The sequence below is a fragment of the Saimiri boliviensis genome, chromosome 1 (genome assembly GCF_048565385.1).
Source record: "Saimiri boliviensis isolate mSaiBol1 chromosome 1, mSaiBol1.pri, whole genome shotgun sequence".
Taxonomy (NCBI): Eukaryota; Metazoa; Chordata; class Mammalia; order Primates; family Cebidae; genus Saimiri; species Saimiri boliviensis.
In genome coordinates this window covers 73,116,893-73,138,909 of record NC_133449.1, presented here as the reverse complement: position 1 = coordinate 73,138,909, position 22,017 = coordinate 73,116,893, and the positions used below count along the sequence as shown (strand labels likewise).

Below are 22,017 nucleotides of genomic sequence, written 5' to 3'. Positions count from 1 at the left end.
CAGTTGGTTTCTCCTGTAAGTTCAGGTAGTACTGGCTCAAGTACTAACATACTCTAACTGAATCCACTTTGGGGAGATATTTTGTTACATATATTACTATAAAGGGGAAAAAAACCTGGCTTATTAACATTTGCCCATTCATGAAATTTCCTGGCAGAAAGCAACTTGTTAAATCAAATTTAGAAGGGTAAAAAAGAAAATAGGGGCTGCATTCATTATAATCTTTCTTCAACTACCCATCACCTTCTGGGATAGCAGTCAAATCAAGAATAATATGGGAGTGGATCGTGTTTATAACTGGCAATGAAACTTTACTTCACACAATAAATCTCATATAAATCCTAACACTGGAACACTAAAGAAGAGATGTGAGAAATATTCTTGGAACCTGGAAATTAGTTTCTTTGGTCCTGTTTTTAAGTGTAGCTGAAAAGGGGAGAAACTGTGGCTCAGTAGCGAAATGAAGGCCAGAAAGAATCCCAAGTTCTGTTTAGCTCTGCAGTTCATTATGTAGAATCCTAGGTCAAATACTTAGCCAAGATGAGCCTTATTCTTGTGTCTGAGAAATGGTGATGATAATAGCAAATATTACTTTTCAGTTTTTAGGAGAACATAAGAAAAAAAGAAGATAACGAGTGCAAGTTTTATGCAACATTACATTACAGGAACTAGAAAAGAACAGAAACATGGACTGGCATCCAGCCGGCCCCCGGCCAACTCCTCTGAGAGCTGCAGAGAACTCACTAAATAAGGGGGAAGTGCCATGAGCATTTCCTTCATTTTATAGTTAGACAGAACAGAAGCATAAAAAGTATGACACCAGTTCAACTTTTTCAGGGTAAGTGCCACCAAGTATCATTGGCCACATATCCTAAATACGTCAAGAAACCTAAAGGGCTATCCCAGGGTTCCTCTCCAACATGAGTGCTAACCCAGATGCCAAATATCTTTGTAGAAAAATCTGGAAGTAGTTTCAGATTATACTTGAAAATGGCTTTCACCAGCTTCATTCCTTTATGTAGTAAAGGATACCTGACAGCTCGGCACTGTGGCTCACACCTGTAATCCCTGCACTTTGGAGGCTGAGGTGGGTGAATCACCTGGGGTCAGGAGTTCGAGACCAGCCTGACCAACATGGAGAAACCCCGTCTCTACTAAAAATACAAAAAATTAGTTGGGTGTGGTGGAGCATGCCTGTAATCCCAGCTACTAGGGAGGCTGAGGCAGGGAGAATCGCTTGAATTGCTTGAGGCAGAGGTTGCGGTGAGCTGAGGTCACACCACTGCACTCCAGCCTGGGCAACAAAGTGAAACTCCGTCTCAAAAAAAAAAAAAAAAAAAAAAAGGACACCTGAATACACAAGTCAATGATGTGAAACAATGATAGTAAAAAGGTGGCAGGCAGGAGCGTTAATAGTCTGAGTTAGGAATACTTTAAATGAGCAGGAATTTTATCAACTGAACAAAGCAATGAATACAGCGGAGCTTCACACATTTGGAGCCAGTACAAACTTCATGAACTCTAGTTTTAAAAGAATAAAACCTCACATAAGGTAAAGCAGTCAATCTGTCAGTCAAGGCAATCAGTAAGAGGAATACTAACAGAAACTGAATTGATAGGAACCCTTATTAATATCTGCCCCTATTCAACTTTTACTTAAAATTCTAAAACTGACTATTTGGACTTTACTTTTGTTACCTTTTCTGTTTGTCAAATTGACAGGATCACTCAAAGCAATTATAATGCACACAGAGAAAATAGGAGGACATGTGAAGAATAGAAATTCATAACTGGGTTGACCAAGTGCCTGAGCTTCCACTTGACACCCCATGGCTTAACTGCCTGGTGCACTCCAGTACACTGAAACATCATGTGCTCGATGGTGTGCTAGCTAGGAAAGTCATTATACACTTGCTTACTACACATTTGCTATATAAACTGTTCTCCAGGAGCACAAACGGTTCCAAGAACTCACTACTCGAATGCTCATAGGTGACTGTAAGCATTGAATCATTTTAGCCTCAAAGACAAACCTAATAAAAGTTCCATTTCAGTAACTGACTGAACAAAACACAACTTTTCTTTGGAAACAACTTTTTCCTAGTCATAAAAATGCCTATTTTTTCCCTCTTCATATAATCATGTAATTAGTTTGAACTGATACCTATATCTAGCATTCAAAAGTTAAGATTTAAGTATTCCAAAGTGCATCTCATTTTGCAGTCCTAAGGCGAGAGGTAGGGATACTCCTAGCTGGAATGTCAACAACTTGGATTGAAAAACAATTTAAAAGAGTAATTCTCATACCAACAACATCAAAAAGTGTACAAATAACTAACATAAAGTGAAGCAAAATAATCTTAAAGAAAAGGCCTCTATATTAGAAAACAGAAAATCCATTTAAAAAAAACTCCTATTCACATAATTATTCAATAATAAAAGTCACAATTTCTCCAAAATACACGAAGCTAGCTCACCAGAACAGTTGTCAGAGGCCATACGAACTGATTTGTAGATTGCATAGACAAACAAAAAGTAGTAGCAACAAGCACCCAAGCACCTCTCCTCCACTATGAAAGTGATCCCTTTTACACAATGTTTCTTTGTCCAACTCCCTGTCCAATCATCATATCAGAACAAAACAGAAAAAAGAGTGGTCAAATGTCTTCACAATTCTATTAATAATCCTAAATTAGCCCACATAGAAAATGTTTCCATTTTTATCATACTGTTCTTAAGATGCATAAGTACTGCCAATAAAACCAAATATTCATGACCCATGTCAATCTAGTGTACTTATACCATTCAGTAGTCACTACACTAGTGATGATGTGAAATTAGTGGTAGTGGAACACAACAGTGTTGAGAAGACAAGAGTGTCTTTGTACCACAAGGATTCATGCTAAGGTAGGAAAGATGGATCCATGACTTGGTACACAGTAAAGCTTAGGTCTAGGGACTTTGCCAAAGTACAGACAAATTTTCTCCAAGTATAATTTCTTTTCCAAATAGTTTTTAAAAACTATTGTAAATACATTTTCCTTAGCTGGTCAACAATTTTTCACTGGTCATGCTGCAGTTTTCCATCAGGATAAGAATTCCTCAAGAAAAACAAAAACAATAAATGACTTGAAACTACGGCAGTTTGCCCTTAGAATCCATTGCACACAACTTGAAGTTGTAGATCTTGCCCATGAGAAGCTCCGAGACAGTACACAGGAATGACAGAATCAGGAAAGAAGCAAACACAAAGACAAAGCTCAAGCGATTGCTCTATCATTGGAGCATATACCCTCAGTAATTAAGTGGCAGATAATACACTCTGGACTCTTCATTGCTTTCCAACCTGCTGTTACCTAGGCTTTTGTTCCATTCTCTCAGGTAGAGCAAGAAGTAGGAGCAAGAAACATAGTTAAAACATTTCTCAACAGAGAGAAAAAAGAGAAATTGAGTCAGTCCAACTTCTTAGTCTCAATTGGTTTTTACCTGCTTGATTGTTTGGAGGCAAGAGTATACCCTGATCCAGCAATCACTACGCTCAACTGCACAGCCACAAATAAATGTTTCCCATACAAGACTTTCACATCACGGCAAGGCCGGTCTTATTCTAGTTGGGAAATTAAATGTTAGTTTGTTTGAGCTTTTGGATCCTGATCTTGGCATTCTTTGTTTAACACTGGGTAGCAGAAATAAAAATAAAATCAAGCTATCAGAGGGGAGACAACAGCCATTTCACTCCATTTCAGTCTCTGAGCCATTAGTAGCAAACCTTGGCTAAACAGTAAAAGCATTTTTTACACAGTGAAAGGAATCTTGTCCACAAAACTTTCTGCAAGGCACTAACATTTAAAATGTGCTCAAATGAAACCAAGCTTCATAAGTTATAATCATATTTCATCCTCCTTAAAAATAACCAATAGCACTTTAAGGAATGCAATATGAATTTCAAATTTTTTATTCTCAAAACTCAGCACTTTTAACCAAAATTATAGCCACAATGTCCCTTCTCTGGCTTCTTTAATAAAATTATAATTTATCTCTGAGTTTTGCTTTCATTGTGCAGCATTACAATAACAGAACCTAATTTGAGATATGTAAGAAACATCAACACATACTTAAGGAGTTCCTTTAAAAAACATCTCTCTGGCTGAAAAGATTCATACCAGCAGAAGCTCTGAATTATGGATGGAACCATTCAAAATCTGAGTATTTTCAGTATTCACAGAGCCTAAAAGATCAATAGATACCTCAACACTAAATCTAAAAATTAAAGACACCGAGGAAAAAAACGTAACAGAAAGGGACAAGCCAGGGTTCAGCATCTTCCAAGTCAAGCAAGATACCAGACTTTCCACCCTTCTTCTATACTCTTACCATGGAGGGTGGCAGAGTTAAACGTTCTACTTAGCAGGGGTCAACACGGATCAACAACTTTCCTTTAAGAGTAATCCTGTCATTTTGGAAGAAAATTCAAAAGGGAAAAACATCCCATGTAATTGGGTTGTGGCAATTTTGCAGGACATTACAGGTGTTTCAGAAGTGCTTTAGAAATCCCCCTGGGGAAAAAATATGACAATCCTTTTCTCTCTATTTTGAAGAGGGCATGCCTGAACAAAGACCCTCCATTGTTCCGACATGCAGTATTGGAAAACACATCTTTGGAAGATGACTCTCTCTTGCAGTAGGTATGAGAGGGTTCAAGACAAAAGAATCCAAAAAAGGTTTATTGGTAAATTAGACACTTTTTTTTTTTTTAAACAGACTCTTACTCTGTCACCCAGGCTAGAGTGTAGTGGCGTGATCTCGGCTCACTGCAACCTCCACCTCCCGGGTTCAAGCAATTCTCCTGCCTTAGCCTCTCGAGTAGCTGGGACTACTGTCACCCGTCACCACACCTGGCTAATTTTTGTATTTTCAGTAGAAACGAGGTTTCACCATGTTGGCCAGGCTGGTCTCAAACTCCTGACCTCATGATCCGCCTGCCTTGGCCTCCCAAAGTGCTGGGATTACAGGCATGAGCCACCATGCTCGGCTTAGACACAATTTTTTTTTAAAAAAGAAGTTCTGGTGAAACTGGAGCAGCTAAACTACTGTGGTGAGTCTAGATTTTCCTGAAATATCAAAGACCTATCCTGGTCTATCCTGGACAAACAACATACTATATTTCAAACAGCACTTTAGTTTGCTGACCTTTTCATGGGTCATCATGGTTTTCTTTTCTATTTCAACTCTGTTTTTATGAATAGTAAAGCTGAAGACATTTTTCTTCACATTTGACAAATATGTACAACACACTGTTTTTTAAAGTGTTATTTTTTAAATGTGGGGTCTTGCTATGTTATCCTCCTGCCTGAGCCTCCAGAGTAGCTGGGACCGCAGGTGCATGCTCCCATGCCTGGCCTTGTCCACATTGTTAACAATTTCCCTTCCTTGGCTTTGGAAAAATATCAAGTGAAGTTGAGATACAGAAGATGTTTCTTGGTATATATTATGGAATAAATTTAAAAGAAATATATGAGAAAAAAAAAAAGATGGGCAAGATAGGTTAATGGAAGGTCTGACCAATTTGCAAAGCTCACATAAAATGCTATGCCCTAGATAGTGAGGTGAGAGATCAGGTAGGAGACCAGCCAAGGGAGAGTCACTTACAAATGCTCACTAGTATGGAGTGTGGCAGCATCAAAGGAAAATGGGATTTTATATAAGATTGAAAGGAGAGAAGAAAGAATAGGAATTAACATTTATTTTATTTTATTTTATTTTATTTTATTTTATTTTATTTTGAGATGGAGTCTCACTCTATCACCCAGGCCGGAGTGCAGTGGCACCATCTCAGCTCACCACAACCTTCACCTCCAGGATTCAAGTGATTCTCCTGCCTCAACCTCCCAAGTAGCTGAGACTATAGGTGTGCGCCACCATACCCAGCTAATTTTTGTATTTTTTAGTAGAAATGGGGTTTCACCATATTGGACAGGCTGGTCTTGAATTCCTGACCTCATGATCCACCCGCCTCAGCCTCCCAAAGTGTGGGGATTACAAGCGTGAGCTACTGCACCCAGCCAGGAATGAACATTTATTAAACATCAGCTTTGTGTTTCTTGTTTTACTTATTTGATATTAAGTGATATGAATAGTGGTAGGTATCACTGTTACTATTTTACAGCAAAGAAAATGGAGTCTTAGAAACACATACCCAACATTCATTCATTCCTCCCTTCCTCTCCCTAAGTGAACCCCATCCTGGCTCTAGGGGCAGGGTTACAGGTTAGTCCAAGCCATCCAGGGCAGAATGCTCTCTGAAGACAGTTACTGGTCCAGAAGTGAGCAGAGATGCCCAATCAGACAGGAAAACTGACAGTCCATCCCTGTGGAGAGGTTTCTGACTTCTGAACATGGTAATGTATGGCTATAAACCAACTGGAGGAAGCAGCTGAAACAAAGTAAGAGCCAAGAAGAAGCAGAAAGACACATAACCTGAGCTACAGAACTGACCAACCCTGAAGCCTACCCTGCCTCTGATTTTTTTCTGAAAACACATTTTCTGACAATTCCAGTGAGCTTGAGGGCAGTTTCGAAAAGCATCTTAACTGATACAAGAACTTCACTGCAAGGTCGCCTGCAGGGAAGAGACAGAGCAACTGTTTGAACCAACACTGCTCCTTCTGACTCAAAACTGAGCTTTTTCCTCTAAACCACACTGTGACATGATCTTTGAGAACGTTTCTTTCTTCTCATGACTATGATCATGCAATGGGAGAGTTAGAAATATTTTACCTTATCAAACACAGAAAATGTGTTTACCTCACAAAAATGTTTGAAGTAGTGGCCTTACTTGCAAACACAGAGAAGAAATACGTATCTTTACCAGAAATTTCCAGAATTCTATATTCTATGAAACTTCTCATTTTACATGCATTTAATTTTTAGTAGAATATAAATTCATATGCCTTTAATGAACTGAATTTTTGAAAAGCATTCCAAGTTATTACCAATTTTCCTAGGTGTGATAATGCTATTGTGGTTATGTAGGAAAATGTTCTTATTCTCAGAACATATATTCTGAAGCATTTAATGGTAAGGACTCGTGATGCCTGAAACTTAAGTTTACATGGTACAGGAAAAAAGTATTCATACAGAGAAAGAGGGACAGGCTCAGAAAGCCAATACAGCAAAAAGTTAATAACTAACGAATCTGGGTAGAGAGAATATGGGTGTGTGTTGAATTATTCTGTTAGGTTTTCTACATGTCTGAAAAGTTCTACAGTAGGAAGCTTGGGTATGGGGGAATATGGTATGGAGATAGCATCCTAGAGCACGGTGTGGCTCTGCATTGCAATAACTCAGGGCCTCTTCTCTGAGTTATGTCCTACCAGTGTTGTAGAAAGAGCTAGAGCTTCCAGATCACTCATTAATGTCCTGATAGTTCCAACCCCAGAAACACAACTCTGATCATTTTTCTAGACTATTTTTTTTAATTCATGAAAATTTGCCAGTGTTCTAAATTTAACATACGCATTAAATCCAACAATAAAGAAGCTTCAGCCTGGTACTATGGCTCTTATCTGTAATCCCAGAACTCTCAGAGGCTGAGGCAAGAGGATTGCTTCAGGCTAGGCATTCAAAACCAGGTGGAACAACATGGTAAGATTCCATCTCTACAAAAAAAATTAAAAATTGACTGGGCACAGTGGCTTACCCCTGTAATCCCAGCACTTTGGGAGGCCAAGGCGGGTGGATAACCTGAAGGTCAGGAGTTCAAGACCAGCCTGGCCAACATGGTGAAACCCTATCTCTACTAAAAGTACAAAAAATTAGCCAGGTGTGGTGGTGGGTGCCTGTAACCCCAGCTACTCAGGAGGCCAAGGAAGGAGAATCACTTGATCCTGGGAGGCGGAGGTTGGAGTGAGCCAAGATAGTGCCATTGCACTCCAGCCTGGGCAACAAGAGCGAAACATCTCAAAAAATATAATAATAATTAAAACTTATTCAGGAGTGATGGTGTATATCTGTAGTCCCAACTACTCAAGAGGCTGAGGTGGGAGGATTTCTTGAGGCGGGGAGGTTAAGTCTACAGTGGCAGTCATCATACCACTGCATTCCAGCCTGGGTGACAGAGCAAGACCTTGTCTCAAAAAAAAAAAAAAAAAAATTGGTATTATACATACAGAAATTTACCTGATATATATACTGTATAATATTAGGAATATTCAATTAACATTAAACCACCAATTAACAAACTTATATTAAGGTATCTGTACTGTGCTCAAGACCACAGAAGCAAGAATAATGGAACAAACCTAGTTCTTCCCTAAACAAATCTATTCATAGAGTCTATGGCCCAACATGCCAAAATTTAATGTATAACATGCGGGGGAGAAAAAGAAATATTTAAAAAGCATTAAGCCATTTAACCTTTTCTAAAAAAAAAAAAGAAAGAAAGAAAGAAAAGGGGAGGAAAGAGCCTCATTAAAATCATGCTCTTTACTCCTTGCCAAAGATGAGTCATAATCTGTTAAACTATAAGAAAAGGATTCCTTGAAGAATACACAACTCCAATTCTCCACATTCAAATTTGTACAAATTACTTAAAGATACTCTAGTGAGTCTTACATATGGTAAAAAGCTCTCTAAGGTCCTATACCTAAATTTCAACAGGCACAAAGGCCTCCTTAATTCTATTTGTCTTTCTTACTTGAAATATGTGTGTCTGGATATGAGATACAGGTGAATAAAGGGTGGATGAAATAAATAAAGAAATAAAAAATAAATAAACTTAAAAAATATAATTCTTTAACAGATATTTTATCTTGATAATATACCTTACAATCCGGGTGGCTTTTTAAAAAGTGTTATTAATATACAATAAATGCACATATTTAAAACGTACAATTTAGTAAGTTGTGACATATGTATACACCCTCAAAACCATCACGACTTTCTAGATCAGGCATCCCCAAACTATGGTCCGCGGGCTGCATGCGGCCGCCTGAGGCCATTTATCCGGCCCCCCACCGCACTTCAGGAAGGGGCACCTCTTTCATTGGTGGTCAGTTAGAGGAGCACAGTATGTGGTGGCCCTCCAACCGTCTGAGGGACAGTGAACTGGCCCCCTGTATAAAAAGTTTGGGGATGCCTGGTCTAGATAATTAACATGACTACCTTTAGTGGCTTTTTGAATCATATAGATTGAGTGATGGTTCTAGGAGAAACAGTTTTCAGGAAAAGAAACTCTTCATACAGATTATCTTTAAAAAAAAAAAAAAAAGTATCCACATAAGGGTCCAAATACGTTTACAGATAAAATAAACACTGAGGCTTTGGGGATTTTTTTCCCCTAATTTTAATTTATTTATTTATTTATTTATTTATTTATTTATTTATTTTATTTATTTATTTTTTGAGAAGGCTTTTTGCTCTGTCTCCCAGGCTAGGGTACAGTGGCATGAACTCAGCTCACTGCAACCTCCACTCCTGGATTCAAGCAATTCTCCTGCCTTAGCCTCCTGAGTAGTTGGTATTACAGGCGCCCGCCAGCACACCCAGCTAATTTTTGTACTTTTAGTAGAGATGCGGTTTCACCATGTTGGTCAGGCTGGTCTCGAATTCCTGACCTCAGGTGATCTGTCCTCCTCAGCCTCCCAAAGTGTTGGAATTATAGCCATGAGCCATCGTACCTGGCCTTTTCCCCCTAATTTAAATCTAAGAGGCAAGCATACATTGCATTATTCTGTCTTAGATTTAGCTCCAAATAAACAAACACCTGCACTATAAAAACAAAGTGATGCTTAATATTTTCAAATATCCAAGAAAATGAAAACAAAAGCCACAGTCACACATTACATTTGAGAATTTAAACACACACACGCACACACATACATCAGGAACTTCAGCTAATTCCAAAGCAAAACAATTTAGAAAGATTATATCTATAAATTACAGCAATATATGCAAACTTCTTAAATTTGTCATATTGGGCCTGGAGGACACCCATCTTGTAGGCAGGGACTCTAGGGAAAACCGAGGAAGTGTCTTTAGTAACTGTCAAAAGCTTCCAAATCCACGTTTTAACTCCCCTTCCAGTGATCCTTCCATTTTCAGGGAACTCCCCTTGTCCACAGGGCCCATATTGTTGTATCAAGCTTCACAAAGCTTTGAAATAATTTTTTTTTAAACAGTGTCTTACTCTGTTGCCTAGGCTTGAGTACAGTGGCTCAGTCACAGCTCACTGCAGCCTTAACCGCTTGGGTTCAAGCTGTTCTTCTGTCTCAGCCCCCCAAGTAGCTAGCTAGGTGCACTACCACCTATAGCTCATTTTTTTGTGTGCGAAGACAGGGATCTTACTATGTTGCCCAGGCTGGTCTCGTACTCCTAGCCTCAAGCAATCTTCTCAACTCAGCCTCCCAAAGCACTAGGATTATATGCGTGAGCTACTGTGCCCAGTCTTGAATAATTTTTATTCTCAAGAACCTAAAATATATCCATACTGTGTCCATATATTCTATTCTCAGGTGCAATTTTTGCTTCCAAAGGTGATAGCTTGTGAATGTAATAAATGCGTAGAATGTGTGCTCCATTCCCTCTTCCTCCCTCTCTTGCTGAGCCACTACAACAGCTAGTGCAGAGACTATTCTACCCTTAAGTGTCCAAGGACAAAAAGAAAGCCTGCCAACCATCTTTGCCCAGACTTAAAAGGAAGAATGGATTCCCAAGAAGGCCACCTAGAACTTCTTCTAGATGGTAAGTGCACTTGATGCAAGATTAGACTTACTATAGTGGCCTACACTAGACTTCCCACTAAGCTAAATCACATATTGCCTAATATAAATGATTTAATTTTCATGTGGGGTTCTTTTGTCTCTAACTAGACTGTGAACACCATTATAGGCAGATGACACTTATTATTATTAGGCTCTGATACCCCCAAGCACTTAGGACACATATTAAACATTTACGAATAAAAATAAAACTATTAATGAGAATCAATATATATTATACTGCATGAATGTTACTTGTACTGCATAGATACTTAGGTATATCTACTTTAATATTCGAGGTGGAAATAAACCCTAAGGATTTTACTTGTTTGTTTGTTAAGGAAATTACATAGTACAATCATAGAAACAAAAAATTAGTTCTTAATGTATACTAATTTCTTAAGACAAAGAAAACTTAAGATTTTCTTGTTAATTGTGCAATATAGCAGAGATGACTCCATTTCCATTGTGCAATTTTCAGTGTTATCCTTTTTCTCAGGCTCTGTTACAAAAAGAACAAAGTAATAGGAGAAAACAATTTAAAAGTGTAAAGAACACCTAGGAGAAATTTCAGACTCTGTCTATTGTAAGGTTTTCCAGGGTTCCGAAATGAGGATGATTCATGATTTCTGTTGGAAACTACTGACATTATTGTTTTTTAATATTTCAACTCAAATTCAAATAAAAATTGTCCACTTAAGTGGAATTTTGTTTTAAGATTTAGGGTTTCTTTCACACCAAGTCAGCAGGCATAAAATCCATTTAAAGAATCCTTACTTTTTTCAGGTCATTATTGTATAATGCTTAATTATAACTACACCAAATAATAGATAACAAGTTGTAAACACTCCCAAAATAGTTTGGAATTTCCATAAGGGCAGACATATTCATCCCTCTTCTTCCCCACTATGTCATATGTGTTTACCAAGAGTAGCTGACCCATAGTAAGTGCTCAATAAATATCTGTTGAACTAACTGCATGAGTAAATGAACGGAAGCCAAAAATGGGATGTATCTATATAAAAAAGATCAAACTTCTTCCATGAGGCACACATTTTATAAAGTATCATTTCTGGGAAATCCTTATTTAATCAACTCCAAAACTTAGTTTATCTAATTTTATACTCAAATTGTTTAAATAAAAGGTAAAAATAGACTTTGCTTTTTAAATCAAAAGGAGGATTGATTTTTGCTTAATCAAATTTACAGCTTTTTTACTACTGATGTCTGAATAATATCAGATATTTTGAGAAACTATTAAATATTTTCTCCAGATCAATGAAGTTTGGTCCTTACAAAAACTTTTTTACTTATAGGATTTTTATCTAACTCTTTTACGTTTAAAAATACATAATTATTTTTATACTTTGATTTTCTGGATAGGAACTTTTAAAATCAAAACTAAAGTTAACTCAAAGGGATACATTTCATTTGAGTTGAAACCATGGAATATAATGAAGCTTATGGTTACTTCACTAGGGACCATTAATAATTCCACAATGGTGAACCTTGGAAAATCTCACAGGTGGACATGGTCTGATGTTCTGCCTGGTTTTAAGGAGCTAACAACAAAAAAACAAAACAAAACAAAACAAAGGAGCTGCTCATCCCGGCTAATGTGATGTTCTCTGGCAAGTCACCCTCCTCGTGGTCAGGTGGCGATGATCATGGCAGAAGCAACCTCCAAAACTCACGAGGGCACCAGACATGGAGGGGAAAAAAAAATAAGCTTGGACATTTCAGGATGATGTGAATAGAAAAAAATCTGTGGGCTCCTTCAAATAAAATAGATTAATAGAAAATCAGTAAATAATAAACATATTACAGTTTTGCCTTGTTACCACCTCACACAAGCTAAAACTTGGTCTTAGGTTTATGATATGGTCCCTTAAGTTTGTCTAGATAAGATGATCAGAGAGTTCATCTTCTGAAACAAGGCAAAGCAAATGTTCTGTAGAGAAGGTCTTTCCATTAGTCTCATAAAGCAGACTAAAATAAATAAATAACCCCTCCTCCATACCTTATATAGAGGCAAATGCAAAGGGAGCTAACGGAAAAAACCTGCTATGATCAAGGAAAAAGAATTCCTATATTCTTGGGAGGAAGAAAGAGGATAGAGTAAAATTAAAAAAATACGTTGCATTAAAAAAAAAGACGAATGTGGAAATATTAAGAAAACTGAAATACAACGTAAGAACAAAAAGAAAGTTGTGAAAAATAGATAAAATTTAAATAAAAGGTAGACTAGTATGGTCATTTCATTTAATATGTTAAAGGTAAATATTCAATACCAAAGAGCTATAGATATCAACACACAACACATTATAAACATCAATGTGAACTCTAAATTCAAAAAGAAAACTGATCATTCTAAGTTTCAGTCAGTTGGCTACTGAACAGTAAGGACAATATGTTTTTTGAAGTTGCTTTCTGCTCAGAAACCTCACATTTGAGGATCATTATCCACTCTTCTTTATGTCAGTTCGAATAAATAATATTTCTTTACATGCCTTACTTGTTTTAATAGTTGTTATTCTGAGTACACTAGAATTTCATTTCTACTTTAAAAAGTTAGTAACATCAGAGCTAGGCACAGTGGCTCACGCCTGTAATCCCAGCACTTTGGGAGGCCAAGGCAGGTGAATCATGACGTCAGCAGATCAAGACCATCCTGGAGAACACAGTGAAACCCCATCTCTACTAAAAATACAAAAAATTAGCAGGGCATGGTGGCACGAGCCTGTAATCCCAGCTACTTGGGAGGCTGAGGCAAGAATCACTTGAACCCGGGAGGCAGAGGTTGCAGTGAGCCGAGATCGCGCCACTGCACTCCAAACTGGGCAACAGAGTGAGACTTCGTCTCAAAAAACAAAAAAAGTGAGTAGTAATATGAGGTTGTGATAATTCTCCTAATAATCAGAGAGACATAAAACTGTATATAATGCTAACTCTAAGTCTTTGACTGAAATTTTAATAATTCATAACTCATTCTTAGGGACAAGTGGGGGGAAAAAACACTAAGTTTCTTAAAACATAGCCTTTCCACACGTGTGTTCCCTAGCTTTCTGAAATACAAAATTAGCTGAAATAAATTAAATCCTCCAAGCCACTATATTCTGAATTATGCATATTTTACTTCATTCAAGGTTAAAAAAGTAAATGAGTATAAAGAAGGGTCCTTTCCAGGGATCCCATTCTTCTCAAAAACAATAATAAAACAAGAGGGGTCCTATAGCCAGGTAATTCTTTTGAAATTTAAAAGTAAATAATATGACTAATTTTTCTATTTGAATAGACTGCTAAATGGAATCTAAGTCTCAACATGCTTTCCTGCAATGCAAGTGTAAGCTTTATAAACTTTAACTTAATAAAATGTATTACCTCTCAGATACCTGAAGTTTGTTCTCAAAAATATAAACATCTGCTATAACTCAGGATGTACCAAAACCTCAGTGTTGGGCCGGGCGCGGTGGCTCACGCCTGTAATCCCAGCACTTTGGGAGGCCGAGGCGGGTGGATCACGAGGTCAAGAGATCGAGACCATCCTAGTCAACATGGTGAAACCCCGTGTCTACTAAAAATACAAAAAATTAGCTGGGCATGGTGGTGTGTGCCTGTAATCCCAGCTACTCAGGAGGCTGAGGCAGGAGAATTGCCTGAACCCAGGAGGCGGAGGTTGCGGTGAGCCTAGATCGCGCCATTGCACTCCAGCCTGGGTAACGAGAGCGAAACTCTGTCTCAAAAAAAAAAAACAACTCAGTGTTAACATTTAAAACCCCATTCAGTTCCTTGCTTCTTTAAAAGGTATCATATGTACATTTTTGTGAAGATACAAGTAAGAAGTCTCTTCACATATAAAATTAAAAGGAAAAATGCCCTTTAGATTAAAAATCTGAAAGGTCACAACTTTTAAATAATGATGAACAAATATTCATTTCTAAATGCGAATGTTTACTTTGTATTTGCTTGCATTGTGTCCTTCTCAAATGCTTTCAAAAAGCACTTAAAACTGACCCCTACAACTTCCTCTGTGAGTGAGCAGAGGGTAACTGCCTTGACTCATGGAGAGCGGTAGAGGTTAAGTGTAATGCTCAAGGTCACATGCCAATCAGTAGCATCACTCAGCACAGAACTTCATGGACCTTAATTCTGAGTTTAGGCCACAAGATAATGCACATATTATTTTCTTCTCCTTTTAATTACTAATAAAATATATAGGTAGTTATCCATATTCCTAATATAAGCAGACAAGGATAGAAATCACAAGCTTCAAAGGTTACTTCGACCCCTACTCGCTCTTCTTTCCAAGTAATTATACAAAGCAAACACTGATTTTTAAACAAAACCTGCAGACATTGTATATGTCTGTAAAATACTAATAAATATCCAAACATCCTCATACACACAAAAGAAAGCTGAAAGAAGTGTGAACTACAGAATAAATGTCATGCTAAAATGTGTCAAGTGAAAAATAAAGAGACTTTCAAACTTGTATACCAGACACCAAAGTATGGTTTCTAAGTGCTTATAAATTATTAATTTTTAAAGTTTCACTTTAGATTAGCTGCTTTTAATGTATAAAAGAAAAAAAAAGGACAAGTTTTCTAAATTAATTGTTTTAGCCAATGAAAATGTAATATTTTCAACAAAACTGGGTAACTGATGATTTGGTTAAACAAAGATTTATATACACAAAATTACCCACATTGTAATAGATATTCCTTGTATGTGTTTGAAAAGTTTTAACAATGTGATGGAACACTGTAACAATTCTGAGTAGATTAGTATTCAGACTTTATTATCAAGGATCTCTAATGAAACATAATTCTGGCTTTTTATAACTTCAGAGGACTCAGTAATTAGACTGGATTTTATTGACAAGTAAAATAGAATGATTCTATAAATGAGGCAGGTGGTAGGTCCCATCAACTTTGCTTATTTTAAAAAATATATTCCCCAATTGAATAACACCTATTAAGCATATGGTGAAGTTTAAAGTGTGTTTTATTTACCAATTACATATACTTCCTTTATGATTCCTGCCACACTATTTAGTGCAGCTATTTCAATAGCTAATTATTTATTAAGACTGCTCAAGAGAAGGAGTTTCACTCTTGAATGGAAAGAGAATAAGGATGTGGTCCTGAAGGAAATGGTGCCATTTTAATTTCATAGGATTAGGCTGATAAATTCTCTTTATTACTATTAATCTGTAGCAGATAATAACATATCATCATTTTTGAGACATTCCAAATCTAATTCATATAATTCATATTAATTATTAACAACATCCAACTTAATGACAGAAGTGTGGGAGTCAAAGGACTTTATGATTAAAAACTGGACATGTCAGGTATCAAAGGAGGATACGAGAAGAATACTTTTCAGACTATTTTCTGTTTAAACTTGAAAATAAAAAAGTTCCATAATGAAAAGTAAATTATACTGTAATTCCTCCCATTTATTCTCTATTTGCAAAAATAATTGAGAAAGTGAAAATTCAATTCAATAATACAAATAATAGCATTCTCTTCAATAGCACTTATAATGTCACTCAACTACTATAAATATGAGAGTTTTAATTAATTTCACAGGCATTAATTAAGCTTCTTTAAATACAAGGTACTGGGCACTGGAGATTAAATTATAAATGAAATACTATTCTTACCCTCAAAGAGTTTTCTGTTTAACAGGAGAGAAAGTCACAGACAACAGCAAATGTGTGATATGTATTACACTTACAATAGAGGTATGTACATTCTATTATGCAAGTTTAAATGAAAGGGGATTGGCTAAATTTCTTTACCTTATTATTATTATTTTGAAACAGGGTCTTGCCAGGTGTGGTGGCTCATGCCTGTAATCCCAGCACTTTGGGAGGCTGAGGCGGGTGTATCACTTGAGGTCAGGAGTTCGAGACCAGCCTTGCCAACATGGTGAAACCTCCTCTCTACTAAAAACATAAAAATCAGCTGGGCATGGTTGCACGCACCTGTAATCCCAGCTACTCGGGAGGCTGGGGCAGGAGAATCACTTGAATTCTGCAGGCAGAGGTTGCAGTGAGCCAAGATTGTGCCACTGCACTCCCGCCTGGGTGACAGAGTGAGACTGTCTCAAAAAAAAGAAACAGGTCTCTGTCACCCAAGCTGGAGTGCATGCAGTGGCGTAATCACAGCTCACTGTAGTCTCCACCTCCAGGGCTCAATAGCTGGGACTACAATCATGTGCTACCACATCCAGCTAATTTTTGCATCTTTGTAGAGACGGGGTTTCGCTGTGTTGCCCAGGCTGGTCTCAAATTCCTGGACTCAAACAATCCTCCCACCTCAGCCTCCCTAAATTCTGGGATTAGAGACATGAGCCACTGTGCCTGGCCCAGTAGCTGTATTTCTTAGAGGGTCATACAAACTCTAGAATAAAAGTATAAATCCCATAAAACATCAGGTATATTGATAAAAATTGTGCTTATTTTATTAACAATAATTTTTATCTTTACAAAAAAATCTTTTAAAAAATACAGTCATTCATATTTCAAAATATACAAGGCACATAAGAGTTAAACTTGCAAAGATGCACCAAAGACTACTCAAGATCTTTACATCCATTAACTCATTCTGTGCAATCACAATAACCCTGTGAAGCAGGTGCTATTATTCCCATTTTACAGATGAGGAATCTAGGCTGACCTGGCCCAGGTCACAAAGATAATGAGGAAAAGCTAGGACTTAAACTTACGAAATCTGGTTCTGGAGGCCCCACTTTTTTTGTTTTTAAAACGATTTCGTAGAGACTGGATCTTACCATCTTGACCCGGTTGATCTCAAACTCCTGAGCTCAAGCCATTCTCCCACCTCAGCCTCCCAAAGTGCTGGGATTATAAGCCCGAGCCAGCATGAGGTCCTACTCTTAGCCACCACACGAGATAACTCTCTGAGACTACTGGTGATGATGGGGCAGCTAACATGCAGTGCACTGTAACATGTACTCTCTTGCAACCTTATAACAACTCCTTAAGAAGTCATCCTTTCCATCCACAGGTCAAAACCCACAAAGGCCAGGTTAGAAATGTCCCCAAGGTCACACAGACAGTGAGGGATGGTGGTAAGATTCAAACTCTGGCAGGATGGCTCCCTTGTGCTATGAGATCTTTCAATAATTCAATCTTATGAAACAGGTCACATGATAAAATTTATTAAACAATTCAAAAAGGCTTTGTATAAGTCTTCCTGAAACACTCTGGAAGGTTTTGGGGCTTATAACAAGCATTTCTTTAAGACAGCATTTACATTTAAGTCACTTTCAACTTTACTACTTTCGGCTGATCATAAACACATTTCTGCTCTTTAAAAAGAAATGTTTCTGTAGCCACTTTGCAGATTTCAGTACAGGAACAGTCTATTCTTTAAAATTAAATTTAGTAACAACTTATTCTGGTTACTCTGAAAGAGAAGGAGAGAATGAACTACTAAGAGGCCTTTCCCGTACTTTAATATTTCAAAACATGTTTGGTTTGGCCTAATTTGAATCTTGTGGACAACTAGCCCAGAACTTGATTCAAAAAGAGTAATACCATTTGAAAACAGCTGAATTCTAAAAAGCAACCTGAGAAGCCAATTCTGAGCAACTATTTCTCATAATTTTTACTTTTGTTTTAAAAAAAAAAAGATGCATATGGCAACATCCTCAGAAAGCACATATGGACAAGTATTTGTACTTCGGAACTGTGGACAACCAAGAAACCAAATTAAAATTTTACAAAATTCTGTAGTATGCCATTGCTGAACAAGCAATCAAATACACAAAAGATGGATATCAAAAGAGAAACAATCCATATTTCTTCATATCCTTCACATATTCCACTGTGTCCAGCGACTGAGAAATTTAAAACTCTGTGTTGTAATGTCTCCCTGGAACAGAGATGAGCTGAAGGTGAAGGGTCAAGCTGGATTTCCATCTAACCTCGCTTTCCTCCAACAGGTTCAAAGACTTCATAACCTTTGATAAGGACTTGATATTTTTTCAATAGGGAACCCATAAAACTATCTTCAAATGAAAACACTAAGCAATGCCATTAGACAATATTTGTCTTTCCCTCTCTATCGCTGCTCTATTGCCACGCATTCGAATTAAAAATACCTTTTGCTTTGCCTTTACTGAATAAAAGTTTAACTTTGAATTAGAAGAAAATATACTCATTGCCCCTTTTACGCTTTTTGCAGGTGATAAGAGTCTATCAGATCACATTGGTGGCTATCACTGCTCACTAAGCATCCTAAAGACAGAAAGCATGCCATTACCAAATGTTTTATAAGCTTTATAATGCCCCGATGGTGGAAGTCTGGCAATACCTAGAAATACAGCAAGGCTGGTGAATAAGGAGTTGAGGGGCGGGGGAAGCGGGAGCGAGGGAGGGAGGAAAGGAGGGAGTCGCCACCTTAAATCCACGCCGGACTGGGAACCTCCAGCCCACAGCCTGATCCCTGCCCTCCCCAACAGTGGACCGGTCACCACATTTTTCCAGATCCTCCCCACCCAACCCAGCACAGCACTCACCCTTCTGCGAAGTCGGCACCCGGTCCAGCTCCGAAACGGGTCGGGATGGCAGCGAGGGAGGGGACGTCTGGGCTGTGGGCGGGGGGTGTCTGTGCGTCACTCGAGTGCAGGACGGTGAGTTCGAGGGGTGGGAGCGCAGAGGAGCGGGGAAATCAAGTCACAGCCGAAAAGGGAGGAGGAGAAACGGAGGGGTGAGGTGATGGAGCGTCCTTTCCCTAAAATAAACCCACCGGCCCCTACAAGCCCTGCTCCAGGGAGGGAGAATAATGTCAGGGGAAATAATAGACCGACCAATAAATCTCTAAAACGTCGAGGAGCGAGGGACAGACTTTAATTTAAAGGGAGGAAAATTGAGCGAGGGCTGGAGGGGAGACAGAGGGAAGTGGCTCTGGGTCTATCCCATGCCTTTGCAGTCCCCAAGCGGAGGAGGAGGCTGGCTGAGGGGAAGTTGCAGCGGCTCCCGGGGAGGAGGAGGAGAAGAAGGAGGAGGAGGAGGAGGATGTTACACCGTAACAAGTACAGACAGACAGCCATGGATCAGAGGGGCGCTGCAAGCCGGAGCAGGGGCGGCCGCGGCGGGGCGAGCGGCGGCTGGCGGCAGCAACGCCTGCTCGGCTCGCTCAAGACATTTAATTGGATTGATGGGTTTTGCAGTGACTCACAGACTTTACAGAGTCGCACAGCAGTCCCCGCCCAGCTGGACAGGGGAGATGCGGCGGGGACGGGCGGGGTAAGAGGGCAGAGGGAGAGAGGGGTTGGGAGGCGGCGACGGGAGGGTGCGGCGCTGAAGGGGCAGGAGCGGAGCGGAGCGACCCAATGGCGAGGCCCGCCGTTCCGACGGGCGTGGACCTCGACCTATGGCGGCGCGGCTCGTTAAGTGGCTGGCTGCGCCCCTGGCCCAATGAGTCTTCTAAGGACACTGCCGCGAGCGGGGCGGGGGCAGTGGAGTTGGGGGTGGGGAGAGGTGGGTGGACGTTAAAGTGCGGGGTGGAGGAAAGGAGGAGGCGCCCGAGACCGGCGGAGTCACTCGTCCCTCTTCGCCAGAAGTGCGCCTTCTGCCAATCAAAGCGCCTCACGGGAGTGATGGACGCGAGCATGTGGCCAATGGAGAGGAGAGAGCTTCCGCAGCCGGCCCGAGGAGAAGGAGCGGGCGGGCCCGGCTTCCCCCTCCCCGCCAGCGTCTCGCCGGGCACGCCTTCCCCTCCTGTGCGGCTCGGGTCAGTCACGCAAATAACAGTGTGAGGGCCGGGGCCGCGCGGGGGGGCGGCGGCCCGCTGCTGGCTGCGTGACAGCGATAGGGACTGGCTGTGCTGCCTACTCCGAGCCGGCAGGAGGAGGCGGCGGCGGAGGCTGGCTCCTTACTCAGCGTGCAGGCGGCGGCTGCTGCCGCTGCTGCTCAGCCTCTGCCTAGCGCTGCCGGGGAGCCCCTGCCGTCAAACCCCACTGCTGGGGGACAGCCGGATTTGGAGTGAATCAGATCACGCAGTGCCCACTCTTGGAGGCGGCTCCGGGGGAAGTCCGGCGGGGCTGTGCGCTGGGATCTGAGGAGGCTGGAAGCCGGAGGCGGGAGGCTTGGCCGTCACATTTGCCCCCTTGCTTGCTCGCCTGTTTTCTGGGAAAGTCAGGGTAGGGTGTGGGCAGGTCGAAACAGCTCCAGAATACGTCCCGTTTCTTTACTGAGTTTCTGGAACAGGCACTTCTTAACCTGGTATGAGCGAAGCTGTAAATGCTGTCTTCCTCCAGCTCTCCAGCCCTTCCGCACCGCTTGCTCTTCTCCCACTTGCTCACCTTGAACCCTGACGACGGTGCTCCGGGGCACCCACTACTAGATCTTCTCCTCCCTGCTGATTCCCAGGATCTGTGGCTTTTCTCAGTTTCTTGGCTATTGTCCAGCAATCGTTTTACAGACCTTAACTCTTTCCACACCCTTGTACTTGAAAGTACCGTACACCGATAAACCTGAATGGATATGTTCGCTAAAGCAAATACACTGGCAAGAACCCACCTTCTTCCCCCCAGGTGCATTTCTGCACGTTATTTGAGACTTAAAGACAATGGTTTCCTGTGAAGAAACTAAGGAAAGGCAAATTAGACATTGTATCTCATTGTATTCAAATTAACTTAGAATACAGACATCCACTTTTCTCAAAGGAGTCATCTGGAGAAACCTAAGATTAATTTAGGTTTGGAGTCTTGAAGTGAGCGAGATCTTTACATATGTGTGGATGTGTATTTGAAATCTGTATGTATATTTGATTTACATTTCATATATATATATATATGAAATTGAAACCCTCAGTGGTCTGGAATTCAGAAGAGAGATAGTGAACACAAAGGTTTACTTTGGTCATACTGGGGCCTTGATTATTGTCATTTTAGGATACAGATCCTTCCCCTGTGCCTGTTAAGACATACAGTCTGACACTTCTCATCTCTTTCCTTTCTAATTTTAGCCCTACTCCATGATTTCTTTCAGTAGACCTGAGTCCACTTACAAAAATGAGCTGTACCACAAACTGCTTGCAGTACACAGCTTGTGTATGTGCTGCCTCTCAGTATGCTGAAACTCCTTTGGAATTCCACAGTGCAGGAAGGCGGGTGTCCTCACTCCAAGACACGATTTGCAAAAAGTAGACAGTGTTCCCTTAGCCAGATCACCCTGGGATAAGCGAAACAAATTAGATCCTTTGTGTGGGAAAAATTCACT

At 39.9% G+C, this 22,017-nt stretch overlaps 1 protein-coding gene across 1 annotated transcript in view; it reads right to left on the bottom strand.

Annotated features, from left to right (window-relative positions):
- Positions 1-20,026, bottom strand: part of SERTAD2 (SERTA domain containing 2) — a 124,728-nt gene extending 104,702 nt beyond the window's left edge. Inside the window, exon 1 of the mRNA XM_010333537.3 lies at positions 19,311-20,026. The gene's annotated coding sequence lies outside the window, so the exon portion shown is untranslated. The remainder of the gene's footprint in view (positions 1-19,310) is intronic.
- Between the last annotated feature and the right edge of the window lie 1,991 nt (positions 20,027-22,017).